Source organism: Hordeum vulgare, chromosome 4H (genome assembly GCF_904849725.1).
Source record: "Hordeum vulgare subsp. vulgare chromosome 4H, MorexV3_pseudomolecules_assembly, whole genome shotgun sequence".
In the NCBI taxonomy this organism is placed as follows: Eukaryota; Viridiplantae; Streptophyta; class Magnoliopsida; order Poales; family Poaceae; genus Hordeum; species Hordeum vulgare.
Genome location: NC_058521.1, coordinates 207,224,794 through 207,239,606, shown reverse-complemented (window position 1 = coordinate 207,239,606; position 14,813 = coordinate 207,224,794). Strand labels below are relative to the sequence as shown.

General features: G+C 42.5%; 1 long non-coding RNA gene across 1 annotated transcript; it reads right to left on the bottom strand.

Annotated features, from left to right (window-relative positions):
- Positions 1 to 6,395: 6,395 nt before the first annotated feature.
- On the bottom strand, positions 6,396 to 10,424 carry LOC123448393. Its single transcript, XR_006631723.1, has 3 exons — positions 10,108 to 10,424; positions 6,970 to 8,516; positions 6,396 to 6,797 (listed from the first exon to the last, which is right to left on the bottom strand). It is a non-coding gene; the product is annotated as an uncharacterized LOC123448393 (long non-coding RNA).
- Positions 10,425 to 14,813: the final 4,389 nt, after the last annotated feature.

Genomic DNA, 14,813 nt, shown 5'->3' with positions numbered 1-14,813 from the left:
TAATATGCACAAGTGTGGAAAGGTGGTAGCATTGTCCCTTCTCTCTTTTTCTCTCATTTTTTTATTTTTTTGGTGGTCTCTTTGGCCTCTTTTTATATATATATATATTTTATTTTGGTGGGGGCCTATTTTTCCTCTTTTATTTCCTCACATGGGACAATGTTCAATCAATGATGATCATCACACTTTCAACTCAAAAGTTAGAGCAATGATGACTCTATATGGAATGCCTTCGGTAGTGTACTGTGACAATGATCTAGCATGGCATAGGCATTAATGGAAACATCATGCTAGCTATCTTACGATCATGCAATGGCAATATAGACGTGGTGGCACATGTCATGGTGGTAGTTGCATGACAATATATCTCGGAATGACTTTGGAAAAGCCATAGTAGGTAGGTATGGTGGCTGTTTTGAGGGAGGCTAATGGTGGGTTTTGTGCAGCGGCGAAAGTTGCACGGCACTAAGAAGATAGTGATGGTGGAAGGTGAAAGTGCATCTAAACCATGGACTCAACATTAGTCATGAAGAACTCATATACTTGTTGCAAAAGTTCTATTAGTAATCGAAACAAAGCATTTAACGCATACTCCTAGGGGAGGGGTTGGTAGGTATAAACCATCGCGCGATCCCGACCGCCACACAAAGGATGACAGTCAATAGACTAATCATGCTCAGATTTCATCACATAGCGGTTCACCATACGTGCATGCTACAGGAATCACTAACTTCAACACAAGTATTTCTAGATCCACAACACCTTACTAGCATAACTTCAATATTACCACAACCACAACTCAAAACTAATTGAGATAAATCAAACTTCTCTAACTATTCAATGCACATGAAGGTGGAAGTTTTCGTATCCCTTTGGATAACTACCCCTTTTGAGACTACTTTCAAAGCATAGATCAACTACCAAGCCATGCACCGATGTGCTCTAGAAGATATAAGTGAAGCACATAGTGCAAAAGTATCTAGCTCAAAAAGATATAAGTGAAGCACATGTGAGCTGAATTGTCTACCAAAGGATATAAGTGAAGCTCGACAAAATCACGGTAAGTGCATGTCTCTCTCTCTAGGTGTGCAGCAAGGATGATTGTGAAAAAAATAAAAGACTCTTACGATACAAGACGCTCCAAGCAAAACACATAACATGTGGTAAATAAAAATATAGCACCAAGTAACGTTACCGATGGATTGAAGACGAGAGAGGGGATGCCTTCCCGGGGCATCCCCAAGCTTAGGCTTTTACGACATCCTTGAATCTCTTGGGGTGCCTTGGGCATCCCCAAGCTTGAGCTCTTGCCACTCTTTATCTTTTTGTTCATAAGAACTTCACCCAAAACTTGAAAACTTCACAACACGAAACTTAAACAGAAACTCGTGATAACATTAGTATAAGAAAGCAAACCACCACTTCCTTAGGTACTGTAGCAAACTTAAATTCTACTTATGCTGATGTTGGGTTACTGTATCTTCAATTTTCCATGGCTAATACCCCCCGATACTATCCATAGTTTTATCAAAATAAGCAACCAACACAACAAAAAGAGAATCTGTTAACAGCAGACCAGTCTGTTGCAATCTGTATATTTCGTATACTTCTGTTACTTCAAAAATTCTGAGCAATTACGACAGTATGAATAATTTGCGTAGCAATCAGCAGCAAAAAGAATCAACTCAAAATCTCTTACATAAAAAAATGAAAATTATTTTAGTGAGAAGAAAGTTTCTGTCTTTTCCAGCATGACCAAACGATCATCCCCAAGACTAATCATAATGGTTTTGCTTGGCACAAACGCAAAAAGAAACACAAAAAACACAGTCATAACAGAATTATGAAAGTGTGGAAAACACAAAACAGAAAGAAAAAGGATAGATTCGTTGGGTTGCCTCCCAACAAGCGCTATTGTTTAACGCCCTTAGCTAGGCATGCAAGTGAAAATCACATCTAAGTCTAACATACTTCCTATGCATAGGCATTTTATAGGAAAACAGATTGTCAAGACAACCAATAGTTTCCATATGCAAGGAAGAAGAAAGATACAATAGCAATCTCCACATAACGAGAGGTAATTTGGTAACATGAAAGTTTCTACCACAATATTTTCCCCTCTCAAAGCAATTACATGTGGGATCATAATCAAATTCAACAAAATAGCTATCACAAAGGATATTCTTTTCATGATCCACATGCATACAAAATTGACGCTCTTCAAAAATAGTGGGATTGTCATCAACTAAAGTCATGAGTTCTCCAATCCCACTTTCAATATTATTGCAAATATCATATTCATCATGAGGTTTAAACAAATTTTCAAGATCATAAGAAAGATCATCACCCCAATCATGATTATTGCAATAAGTAGTGGTCATAGCAAAACTAGCATCCCCAAGCTTAGGGTTTTGCATATTTTTAGCATGATTGTCACTAATAGAATTTATAGTGAAACCATTGCAATCATGCTTTTCATCCAAGGAGCCCTCGTGAATCACTTCATAAATTTCTTCCTCACAATTTTCAGATTCACGCATCTCAAGAAAAACTCCATAAAAATAGTCAAGTGCCCTCAACTTACTAGGAATTGGATCAACATAATTGGATCTCTTAAAGAGATTAGCAAGTGGGTGAGGATCCATATCACTAGATTTTCAGCAAGCGAAGATGCAAGCATAATGAAGGCACATGGCACACAAGCGAACACAAAGCAAGCGAGAGAAAACGACGAATGAAAAGGCAAACGAAAAAGGCAAAGGAGAAAGGCAAATGAAAACGGCAAATGTGAACTGGGGGAGAGGAAAATGAGAGGCAACTGGCAAAAAAGGTAAATGCAAGAGATGAGTTTGTGAGACCTACTTGGATAGATCTCTCCTTTCCCAGCAACGGCGCCAGAAATACTTTTGCTACTGCAACAAAAGACCTTCCAACGGCGCCAAAAACATACTACGGCACGAGGAATCCTTCTGCTACGGCTACGCCTTAAGGGACTTCCTAGGAAAATATGCAAAGGATTTCCCCCGTGGCCTTGGAGCCTTGCGTTGGTGTTCCCTCGAAGTGGAAAGGGTGATGTAGCGCAGCGGTGGTAAGTATTTCCCTCAGTTTGAGCACCAAGGTATCGATCCATTGAAGGAGTATCACAAGTGCCTGCACAAACACAGAAACTTGCTCCCAACGCTATGAAGGGGTTGTCAATCCCTTATAGATTGTTTGCCAAGTGAGAACTGAAAGCAAAAAAGTAACAAAGCGAAGTAAAAGCAAAAGTGGAAACGATAGGTGTGAATAGACCCGGGGGCCGTAGTGTTTACTAGTGGCTTCTCTCATTAAAGCAAGTAGACGGTGGGTGAAGAAATTACTGTCGAGCAACTGATAGAACCGCGCAAAGTCGTGATGTCACCTATGACAATGATTATATCTATAGGCATCAGGTCCAAAACAAGTAGACCAATACTTTCTGCATCTACTACTATTACTCCACACGTTGACCGCTATCCAACATGCATCTAGTGTATTAAGTCCAAAAGAACAGAGTAACGCCTTAAGCAAGATGACATGATGTAGATGGACAATCTCATATCTACGACAAAGCCCACCTTGTTACCCTTGATGGCAACTACACGATGTGTGCCTTGCTGCCCCTACTGTCACTAGGAAAGGTCACCACACGGTAAGAACCCAAAACCAAGCACTTCTCCCATTGCAAGAATCATAGATCTAGTTGGCCAAACAAAACCCAAGACTCGGAGAGACTTACAAGGATATAAAATCATGCTTATAAGAAATCAACAAAGACTCAAATATATATCATAGATAATCTGATCACAAATCCACAATTCATCGGATCTCGACAAACACAACGCCAAAGAGGTTTACATCGGATAGATCTCCATGAAGATCATGGAGAACTTTGTATTGAAGATCCAAGAGAGAGAAGAAGCCATCTAGCTACTAACTACGGACCCGTAGGTCTGAAGTGAACTACTCACGAGTCATTGGAGGGGCGATGATGTTGATGTAGAAGCCCTCCAACTCCAAAGTCCCCTCCGGCAGGGCACCGAGAAGGGTCTCCAGATGAGATCTCGCAGAAATGGAAGCTTGCGGCGGCGGAAAAGTATTTTCATGGATCCCTTGATTTTTTTTCTGTATTTTAGGGAATATATAGGCGAAGGAGCTAGGTTAGGGGGGCGCCAGGGAGGCCACAAGCCTGCTGGCCGCCGCCCCTGGTGGGGGATAGGGGGCTTGTGGGCCCCCTGTATCCCTCCTGACTTGGCCCTCAAGCCCCCTGATCATCTTCCGTTCGGGAAAAATAATTCGGGAATTTTATCCCGTTTGGACTCCGTTCCAAAATCAGATCTGAAAAGAGCCAAAAACATAGAAAAAACAGGAACTAGCACTTGGCACTGAATTAATAAGTTAGTCCCAAAAAAGATATAAAAGGTACATAAAACATCCAAATATGACAAGATAACAGCATGAAACCATCAAAAATTATAGATACATTTGAGACGTATCAAGCATACCCAAGCTTAACTCCTGCTCGTCCTCTAGTAGGGAAGTGATAAAGAATGAATTTTTGATGCTTTCATGCTACCTAGCATAGATGTCCTTTGTAACTCCTCTTATGTGACGTGAATATTCAGATCCATTAGATTCGAAACAATAGTTTGCTATTGACGTGGAAACAATAATAATTCAAGCAAACTACCAAGGTAATCATGAACTTTCAAAATAACAAGGCCAAAAGAAAGTTATCCCTACAAAAGCATATAGTCTGGCTATGCTCTATCATCATTGCACAACAAATTTAAATCATGCACAACCCCAGTATTGGCCAAGTAATTGTTTCACACCTTTACTTTCTCAAACCTTTTCAACTCTCACGCAATACATGAGCGTGAGCCATGGTTTTAGCACTATAAGTGGTGTGGAGTGTGGTGGAGGTTGCAAGACAAAAAAGGAGAAGATGGTCACATTAACTAGGCATATCAATGAGCCGTGGAGATGATCATCAATAGATATCAATGTGAATGAGTAGGGAGTGCCATACAAATGATGCACTAGAGCTAAGAGTATGTGAAAGCTCTTAAAGAAAACTAGTGGGTGTGCATCCAACTTGCTTGCTCACGAAGACCTAAGGCAATTTTGAGGAAGCCTATCATTGGAATATACAAGCCAAGTTATATAATGAAAATTTCCCACTAGCTATATGGTGGTGATAAAACGAGAGACTCTTAATCATGAAGATCATGGTGCTTAATATGCACAAGTGTGGAAAGGTGGTAGCATTGTCCCTTCTCTCTTTTTCTCTCATTTTTTTATTTTATTGGTGGGATCTTTGTCCTTTTTTTATATATATTTTTTATTTTGGTGGGCATCTTTGGCCTCTTTTATTTCCTCACATGGGACAATGTTCCATCAATGATGATCATCACACTTTCAACTCAAAACTTAGAGCAACGATGACTCTATATGGAATGCCTTCGGTAGTGTACCGTGACAATGATCTAGCATGGCATAGGATTTAATGGAAACATCATGCTAGCTATCTTATGATCATGCAATGGCAATATAGACATGGTGGCACATGTCATGGTGGTAGTTGCATGGCAGTATATCTCGAAATGACTTTGAAATCATGAGAATTTTTGCCAATTTCTTCGCTTTGTTCATGCACACTTAGACCAAGATTATGTGACATGGACAAATGGTCATGGTCTACCTCTCCCTGAGGTAAAAGATGAGATGGAGAAAGAAGATGTGAAGGAAGGAGAACAAGCTCTTTACGAAGTTGTGCACCGGCATTGGGATGGAGAGTTGCAAAGGGAAAAACGTGTTCATCAAAAACCACATCGCGATAGAAATAGACACGACCAGAGGTGATGTCTAGGCATTTGTATCATTTGTGAAGGCTATTGTACCCTAAGAAAACACAGTATTTGGAGCATAATCCAAGTTTGTGCTTATTGAAGGGACGTAAGTTCGACTAGACAACACACCCAAAAATTCAAAGAAACGAGTAATTGGGTTTTGTATGAAAAAGGCATTCAAGAGGAGTTTGATTGTGAATAACTCGACTAGAAAAACAATTTAAAAGATAGACAACAGTAAGGAAAGTCTCGTCCCAAAACTTATGTGGCATAAAAGCATGAGCTAGAAGTGACAAGCCAACTTCGACAATATGTCTATGTTGCCGTTCAGCGGATCCATTCTGTTGGTGAGCATGGGGACATGAAACATGATGGGTGATACCAATGCGATCAAAAAAGGAATTACGTTTATGTTATTCACCCCAATCCGTTTGCATAGTGAGGATTTTGCAAACAAAGAGGCGTTCAACATGCTTTTGGAAGTGATGAAATTGCTCAAACACATCAGACTTGTTCTTGAGTAAATAAATCCAAGTAAATTTTGCTAAAATCATCAATGAAACTCACATAATATTTTTGTCTGCCTACAAAGGTTGGGCCTGGACCCCACACATCAGAAAAAACGAGCTCTAAAGGAGCTTTGGATTCACTAGTGGATCTAGAGTACGGAAGTTGATGGCTTTTGGCCATTTGACAAGCATCACAAACTAAGTGGTGATCCTTTTTATTTGACACTCGAAGATTAAAAACCCGTATAATTTTTTGAACCACCAGAAGGGACGAATGTCCTAGGCGCCTATGCCAGCGTGACGTGGATGGTTTAGTCACACTTAGCAGTTGGCACATAGGGACATCTTGACGACCGGAGATGGGGAACATACTGCTTCTACTCTTGCCTTGAAGAATTGTAGTCCTGCTGGCCCGATCCTTAACAAAGAAAACTGCAGGGTAAATCTCTAGGAAAGTATGATTATCTTTGATAAGTTTGTAACTAGAAAGTAAGCTTTGATCAGATTGAGAGCATGAAGAATATCTTTGAGTTCAAGAGATCCTATAATGGGGGTAAGGGTAGTGTAACCAATATGTTCAATGTCCATACCTTGTCCACTCGACGTGTGGATTTGGTCCGTGCCAGTATAGCGATCACGATCAACAAGTTTCTCCAACTCCCCTATCACATGATCCGTTGCCCCGGTGTCGAGATATCAGTTGGTGTCCACCCCATAGGAGTGAACAACGTTTGCAGTAGTTTCCACCACCACCACTACTGCCAGCAGGATGACGCACATTGTTGTTGTAGTTGCGATCATAGTGCATCCTGCAGCGCCATGCACCATGGCCCATCTCCTTGCAGATCTGACACTTCTCCTGCACATGGTCACCGCGATCACCACTTCCTTGATGCGGTGCCCCTCCAGAGGAGCCATCACCGCGCCCGCCACCAAAGTTGTTGGAGTAGCGAGCGCCCGTGTAGTTGTTGTCGTAGCCACGAGCGCCCTCTCCAGGATTGCCTCCAGGTCACCCAGAGTTGCCGCGACCACCTCCCCGAGTGGCGTGGTTGACGGAGTGCCTGCTGGGGAAGGCCGCGTTCTGAGCGGTGATGCAAGATTCCGCCGACAGCAGCAAGGATAAGAGTTCCACCAAACCGATCGGCTGATCGGTTGCGGTGCGGGTAGAGATAGCCGAAACAAAGCTATTGTAGTCAGGTTCATGGAGAACTCCTTGCAGTATGTGGGAGATTACATCATCCTCTTCGAGTGGCTTACCGGCTGCTGCCAGTTCGTCGGCGATGCTCGCCATCTTGTTGTAGTAAGCCGCCGCAGAGAGATCTCCCTTGCGCGTGTGCTTGATGGCGGCGCGGAGCTGGATGATGCTCGCCCTTGATTGCGAAGCAGAACTCTGTTGTAGAGCCTTCCAACGGGTGGCAGGAGTGGTGTATGAGCTGACGTGCAACAAGATCCCGTGATAAAGCGATGAGATAAAAAAAGTGAGGACTTGCTGGTCTTGCGTAACCCATACGACGTGCTCGGGGTTCGGTGTTTCCGTGATCGTCTTCTTCCTGGAGACCTCCTTCTCCGAGAGGATCACGCCAGCATGCTCTTGGATGGAATCATCCCCGCCACCTTGATGTGCGGCAGGATTTGAGCCTTCCAGATGAGGATGTTCTCGCGGTTGAGCTTCTCAGCAATGGTGTGGCCGAGAGAGGCGACGACAGGCGCAGCCATGGCGGAGGAGGAGCTTGACATGGCTTGATGCGTTGCAAAAAGATGGCTCTGATACCATGTGAAACTTGGTTTAAGCATATGATACATTAGCAGGGATGCATTCGTGTTTATATAAGGTAGGATTACATAAGATATACATCAAGTCGGTTAGGTTAGATCGATCTATATAGGATCCGATTCTAACTACCTACAAGATAACAGAATCTACCACCCACACGATTCTCTACACGATTTATACTTATACCGTATGTACATCATCTAACACAAGCGAGGCCCATGAGCAATGCCATTTTCTAAAATTTGGGGTGCCTAGTGTGGACCAGCCTAAACCCTTGATTGTGAGTGTGGGAGAAGGTTTCTTCCCATGATTGGTCCACTGGTTGCAGTGGCGGATCCATGATTTAAAGTGACCTGGAACGGACTTTGAAAGGTAATGTAAAATCAAAGTCATGATTTAATAAAATCAAATAAGACAATATATAAAATCAATTGGCCAACTAGTATGCATTCAGGCAAGACAAGATGCATCAACAATTCAGACACAATGAATTGTTCAAAGTAGTTTCATTCTGAATGCAGGCGAAAAATATATAACACAAAATATCATATAAAGAATCGATCTGCTTCATATTATTAGGTGCCTCCAATATCAAATTCATAATTAATTTTTAGTATCAACTTTCAAGAATTATGTCAATCAACCAATGTGACAACAAATCTCTATTTTTAAAGCGGAATCCATCATCGTCATCGTGGTGGTGGTGATGGTTCAATCACTTCCTTCCCACATATGATCCCTCCTCCCACTAACTGCTTCTACCATCCCCAACCAAAAAAGAAAAAAAAATACCCATGACCTCGAACGCATGGCCCACACGCATGGACTGGGATCAGGTGACTTGCCTTCAGGCAGTTACGCTGTAACATGCTGCCAGCCATCCAGCGTCCATTAGACATCCAACAACCATCCGTAGCCAAAGTGAAAAAAGCTTCAGATCAATCACACGCGCACATGGCGACGCTCACACTTGCAGTTTTCACGCAACAACAGCTATGCACTAAATGCTCTCCACATTTCATGTTTTTAGAAGAAGTACAAATAATTTGAAACAAAATTTAGTGGAAACAATTGGATTAATTATGCAGGAACATCAAAGAACTGAAAAATTGAACAATTTAGTAACCCTTTCATATGTGTTAAGCATAGATTTTCTGTTAGACAGCTCAAGCTCGCGCACACACACACATGTATATATCTGCCAGATGAAGCACACATCAACCCATCAGGCCATCAGTTAGCATTTAGAGAAGTAAAAAGTCATTAATATTTACACATTTATACACATCTTTAGGCATGTGGCAATAAAAACAACATCAACCAGTACAGGCCATTAGATATAGAAATATCGGCCACTTTCATTAATTCAGCACTTAACATCCAAAGAAACATTAGTGGAGCATGTTGTCAAGAGCAGATACTAACAACAGTCAAGATCAAACTCAGGCTGAACTAGCGATACTTGGCATAGAAATTCTGCAGCAATAAGCCTTGCTACTGAATGATCATCGGGATACACAAATCAGGCCATGCCACTTGTACACCGAGGCCCCAAAAATACTAGTTAACTATGTCTAGAAGACACTAAAACAAATCTTGATCATCATAAGATGAAGTCGTACAACTGATCTGGATAAACCACAACCATCCAAACAAGCTTAATCTTACAGAAGGTAAGGAAACTACAATTTCAGAGATGGCAATCCCAAGATATAAACTACAATTTCAGAAACGGGAGTCAAAGATACTTGATAAATTTTAGAGATGCTGCAGATCTATATATACTCTTCTTAAGATAAAAACAAGCATTCAACATTCAGAAGTACTTTAGACATTTTTACAGCTGATCTGGATCTGGTACGAGTAAGAGCGAAGTAATATTTGAGAGAAAATTACAGCTTGAATATGAATAGCAGGGGACTCATGACAGAATAGTTCAAAGATGTTCACGTACAATCGTGCGGTGCAGTGGGTCACCTCCCTCCTCTGCATCGACGCCGCACCCCGTCGTTGCTCTCCTCCTTGGCGGCGCCACCCCTCCTCTCTCTCCTCCGCGATGATATTCGGCTGCCTCACTTCCACCATGGAGCCGCAACCTTCCTCCCTCCCCCTGCGAAAGTTCATTCCCCTGCGTGGCAGCTGGCCTCCCACCCCTCTACCACGGCTACAATCCCACCACTCTCTCGTTGGCGGCGCAACGCGAGAGACTACGACCCGTCCCTCCAAATCACTAGATTTCCCCCGCCATAGCCTTTCCGTGGTTGTTTTCACTTCGGCCGTTGTGAAGCGTTGGATCTTGTTTGTATGGTGGATGTAGAGCCGCATGTTATAGCGTGATTGCCTGAAGGTAAGTCACCTGATCCCAGTGCCACACGCATGCCTGCCTCCTCATCCCCCACACCTGTCACTCCCAATCCCATCTCGATGGGATCCCAACTGCACCCCGTGTCGCGCCTCGCGATCCCACTGCGCCCCTTGTCCCCTGGTGTAGGCTAAGCTGCTTGGATACGTTTTAGTCACTAAAAGTAACGAGACTAAAATTTGCTAGCCTCATCCATGTTTAGATCCAAATACTAAAGAGACTAAAAATAAGTGAATGAGCATTTATTATCCTTCAAACCCTCCAATCCAGAACTTGCATGAGGAGTTCAATAAGAAGAGAAATGACTAATGCACATTTTAGTAGGGGTACCCCTGACGAAAAGATTTTAGCCTCAAGACTAGCTTTAGCCTCTCTTTATTCAGGCGTGCTTGGAACTTTAGCCTCTTAAAGAGACTAATTTTAGTCAGACTAGTTTTAGTCTCTTGGATCCAAGCACCCTCTTAGCCCCTCTTCTACCTCACGACTACCTCACATAATCAACTCAAGAAAATGGAGACACGCATGTGTTTTTAGAGGTCGGCCACCCATAGCCAGACATTTTCTTCTATGTCTCTTTTCTCAAAGGGAATCGTTTCCCACCCGCGCTCCGGCCGAAGCGACGCGCAGGTCGCCCCCTCGCGCGCCGGCCTAACCGACGCGCCGGTCGCCCTCTCGCGCGTCGGCCGAACCGACGCGCTGGTCGCCCCCTCGCGCGCGCGGGTCCATGCAACATTTTTCCCACCCGCGTGCTTCTCTAGTTAGTGGATGCAACATTTTTCGTCTAAATTTGTTGCAACCAGCGTCATTTTTGCTGCAAGCATTTTTTATTACATTTTGTCCCAGTAAAAAAGCTGCATATACGTTTGGTTGCAACTCCAGTTCGTCGGATTTTTCGTTTACAATCGATGTTTTTTACTTTTGCTACAACCGTGTTAATATTTGCTTCAACCGGCATCATGTTTTGCTGCAACCGTTCACTAAAAAGGTTGCATACACGTCATGTAAATATTTGTTACAACCGGCGTTTGAATTTTGCTACCACGTACCATCAGCTTCGTTTTTTTGCTACGATCACGTAGATATATTTTTTCTACAATTTTTGTTTTTTGTTACAACCGTTGAAAAAATTACTGCATCACGTTGAAATTTTGCTTCATAAAGGGAAAAATGTTGCATGCGGATCCAACGATGCTGATGCACGGGGGTTGGTGGATCGTGCGGCCCGTGCACGGCCGGCCGAAAGTTTGGACCGACGCGCCGGCCCAAATCACTCCCCTTTCTCAAAAGCAAACATGCATATACATATCTTAAATACCCACACGCACGCACTAACCTGGCCATAATACTCGGGCACTAACAGAGTACCAGTACGATTCCATGCACTAAGTCAGGCCACCAGCCCAACTAACTCCACGAATGCATCGTAACAAGCCACTACTTCCTTGCCCGGTCTTTTTGCAGCCCGTTGGCTCAAGAATCGAATGCAACACTGCTTCACGCGGCTACGGCAGCTTGGCGCGGCACAGGCCTCTCGCCATACATGACCTTTTTGGGCAAACTACACACTCTATCTACAAGAAGAAAGAAAACAAAAGAAAGCAAACTAAAATGCAGATACAATCAAGATTAAACCTAACATTCTTCTCTTAATCTTGATTCTTCACTCGTGCTGCAGCATTCATACAACCTCATGAACCCGGACTAATAGTCCCATTAGTCCCGGTTCAGAAGCAAACCGGGACTAATAATCCCGGTTTTAGTCTCGGTTTTAGTCCCGGTTTATTAGTAACCTCTAGTCCCGGTTGGTGTTATCAACTGTGACTAAATGGGTGGTGGTAGGGTTGCGTGAGACTGCGGCCCATGCGAGACTAGAGCTTCTCACCTCATTTGCTATTTTCCATTCATTTAATGATTTTTTAGTTAAAAGACCCTGAAATTCATAAGTGCTACAAATGAACTCTGAAAAGGCTGAAACTTCGCATGGTATCATTATTTCATCCATATGACATGTGCTAAAAATTTAGGACGGTTATGGCAAAAACAGGATGCACTTCGTGTATAAACTGGACAATCCCTTTTGATGTATCAGAGTTCCGGACGAATACTCATCTCTTACAAAGACATTTCATTTTTTAATCTTATTTCAACTCTAGACTTTTTGTGCCCTCAGTACGCATCATTTATAGCCACCTCATAAATTTCAACCCTTTCTCACTTCATTTGCTATTTTCCATGCATTTAATGATTTTTTAGCTAAATGACTCTGAAATTAAAATCGCTACAAATAAACGGTGAACATGCTGAAACTTGGCATGGTATCATCATTTCACCCACATGGCAGGTGCTAAAAAGTTGGAAGGGTTACAACAAAAACAGGATGCACTTCGTGTACAAACTGAACAATCCCTTTCGAAGTATCAAGGTTTCGGACGAATACTCATCTCTAACAAAGGCATTTAATTTTTGTAATCTTATTTGAACTCCAGACTTTTCGTGCCCTCAATATGCATCATTCAAAGCCACCTCATAAATTTTCAACCCTTTCTCACCTCATTTTCTATTTTTCATGCATTTAATGATTTGTTTTAGCTAAGTGACCTTGAAATTGAAAAGCGCTACAAATGAACACTGAGAAGGGTGAAACTTGGCATGGTATTTTCATTTCACTCACGTGACATGCATTTAATATTTTTTTAGCTAAATCACCCTGAAATTGAAAAGCGCTACAAATGAGCTATGAACATGCTGAAACTTGGCATGGTATCATCATTTCACCCATATGGCATGTGCTGAAAAGTTGGGAGGATTACGGCAAAAACAGGATGCACTTCGTGTACAAACTTGACAATCCCTTTTGAAGTATCAGGGTTCCGGACGAATACTCATCTCTTACAAAGGCATTTCATTTTTCAATAACGTCAAAATTACCAAACTTAATATAATGATAATACAGACTAATATTAAACATCAAAAAAAAGAATGACTAAAAAATCTATTTTTAAAGTAAAGTTATTCACAAAGAAGTGAATCACACAAATTTCAAAAAAAAAATCAAATTTAAACTATGTAAATTTGAAAATTACTAGCACTAATACAAATTTTGTAGTTTTTTTGACCTAAACCAAAAAGATTAAGTCAAAACCTATAAATAGTCTAACAATTATTTCAAATTTAAAAAGATAAATTGTCCTGTTTATAAAAACATAAACAATAAAAAAGAGAAAATAGACCTTTAGTCTCGGCTGAAGCCACCAACCAGACTAAAGGTCCCTTCCTGTGTGGAATTTGGGTCACCGAAAACAGACCTTGAGTCCCGGTTGGTGGCTACAACCGGGACTAAAGGTCCCTGCCAGTGGGCCAGGCACCCCATCTTTATTCCCGGTTGGAGCCACCAACCAGGACTAAAGACCATTTAGACCCGGTTTGTAGCTCCAACCAGGACTAAAGGTCTCTACATATAAAATCCCCGCTCGTTCGCCCCGAAATCTCCCCATTGGATCAATCTCCCCGTCACCGACGTCGCCCTCGAAGCCGTCCACATCGTCGGCGCCCCCGACGTTGGCCGCCATCATCTCCTCCACGAGCTCCTCCTGCATGCGGACGAGCCGCTGCTGCATCCCGGCCTCCTCCTAGGGTGAGATCCGTTGGCCTCCTCCCCCCCTCCATTGTTCGCCCCAGACCCTCGTCGTACCTGAGCGCGGCGGCGCCATGGCCGTCGGCCTTCCCGAGCATAGCGGCGCCATGGCCGCCGTCCTCCTCCCCCCTCCTTTGTTCATATATTAATTTAGACAAAAATGTCCTTTTGGGTTAGAAAACTACAATGTGTTTTGCTATCTGCTCCTAATTGCTCGTTTGTGATTCTCAAGTTCCATGTTCAATTTTTAGGCAATTTTTAATTATTAATTCATAAAGTTTGATAAAGATGTTGCTATCATGGTCCCCTCTCATTAGGTTTTTATTGCTCATTTGTACAAAAAAAGTGGAAAATAGATTAGGTATACAATGTTCCTTATTTGTATAACTAATAAGATAAAGTAAAAGAGTGAAAGACTAATTGTTACATTGTTACATTGTGTCATGTTTAATTCTTCACTCATTTCAAGTTCATTAAATAGTAGGAATTTAAATAGTTGTAGAATTGGTTCTCGACGACGACGATGCCTAGCCCTCATCCTCGTCGTCTACTCGGTGGCGACAACCTGCTTGAGAGGCGCCATGTGCGGGACTGGGCTCTGCCTGGCTGGCACTGGGAGAGCTACCTTCCCACTTTCGGTGCCGAGGCTACCTGGCCCCCGAGG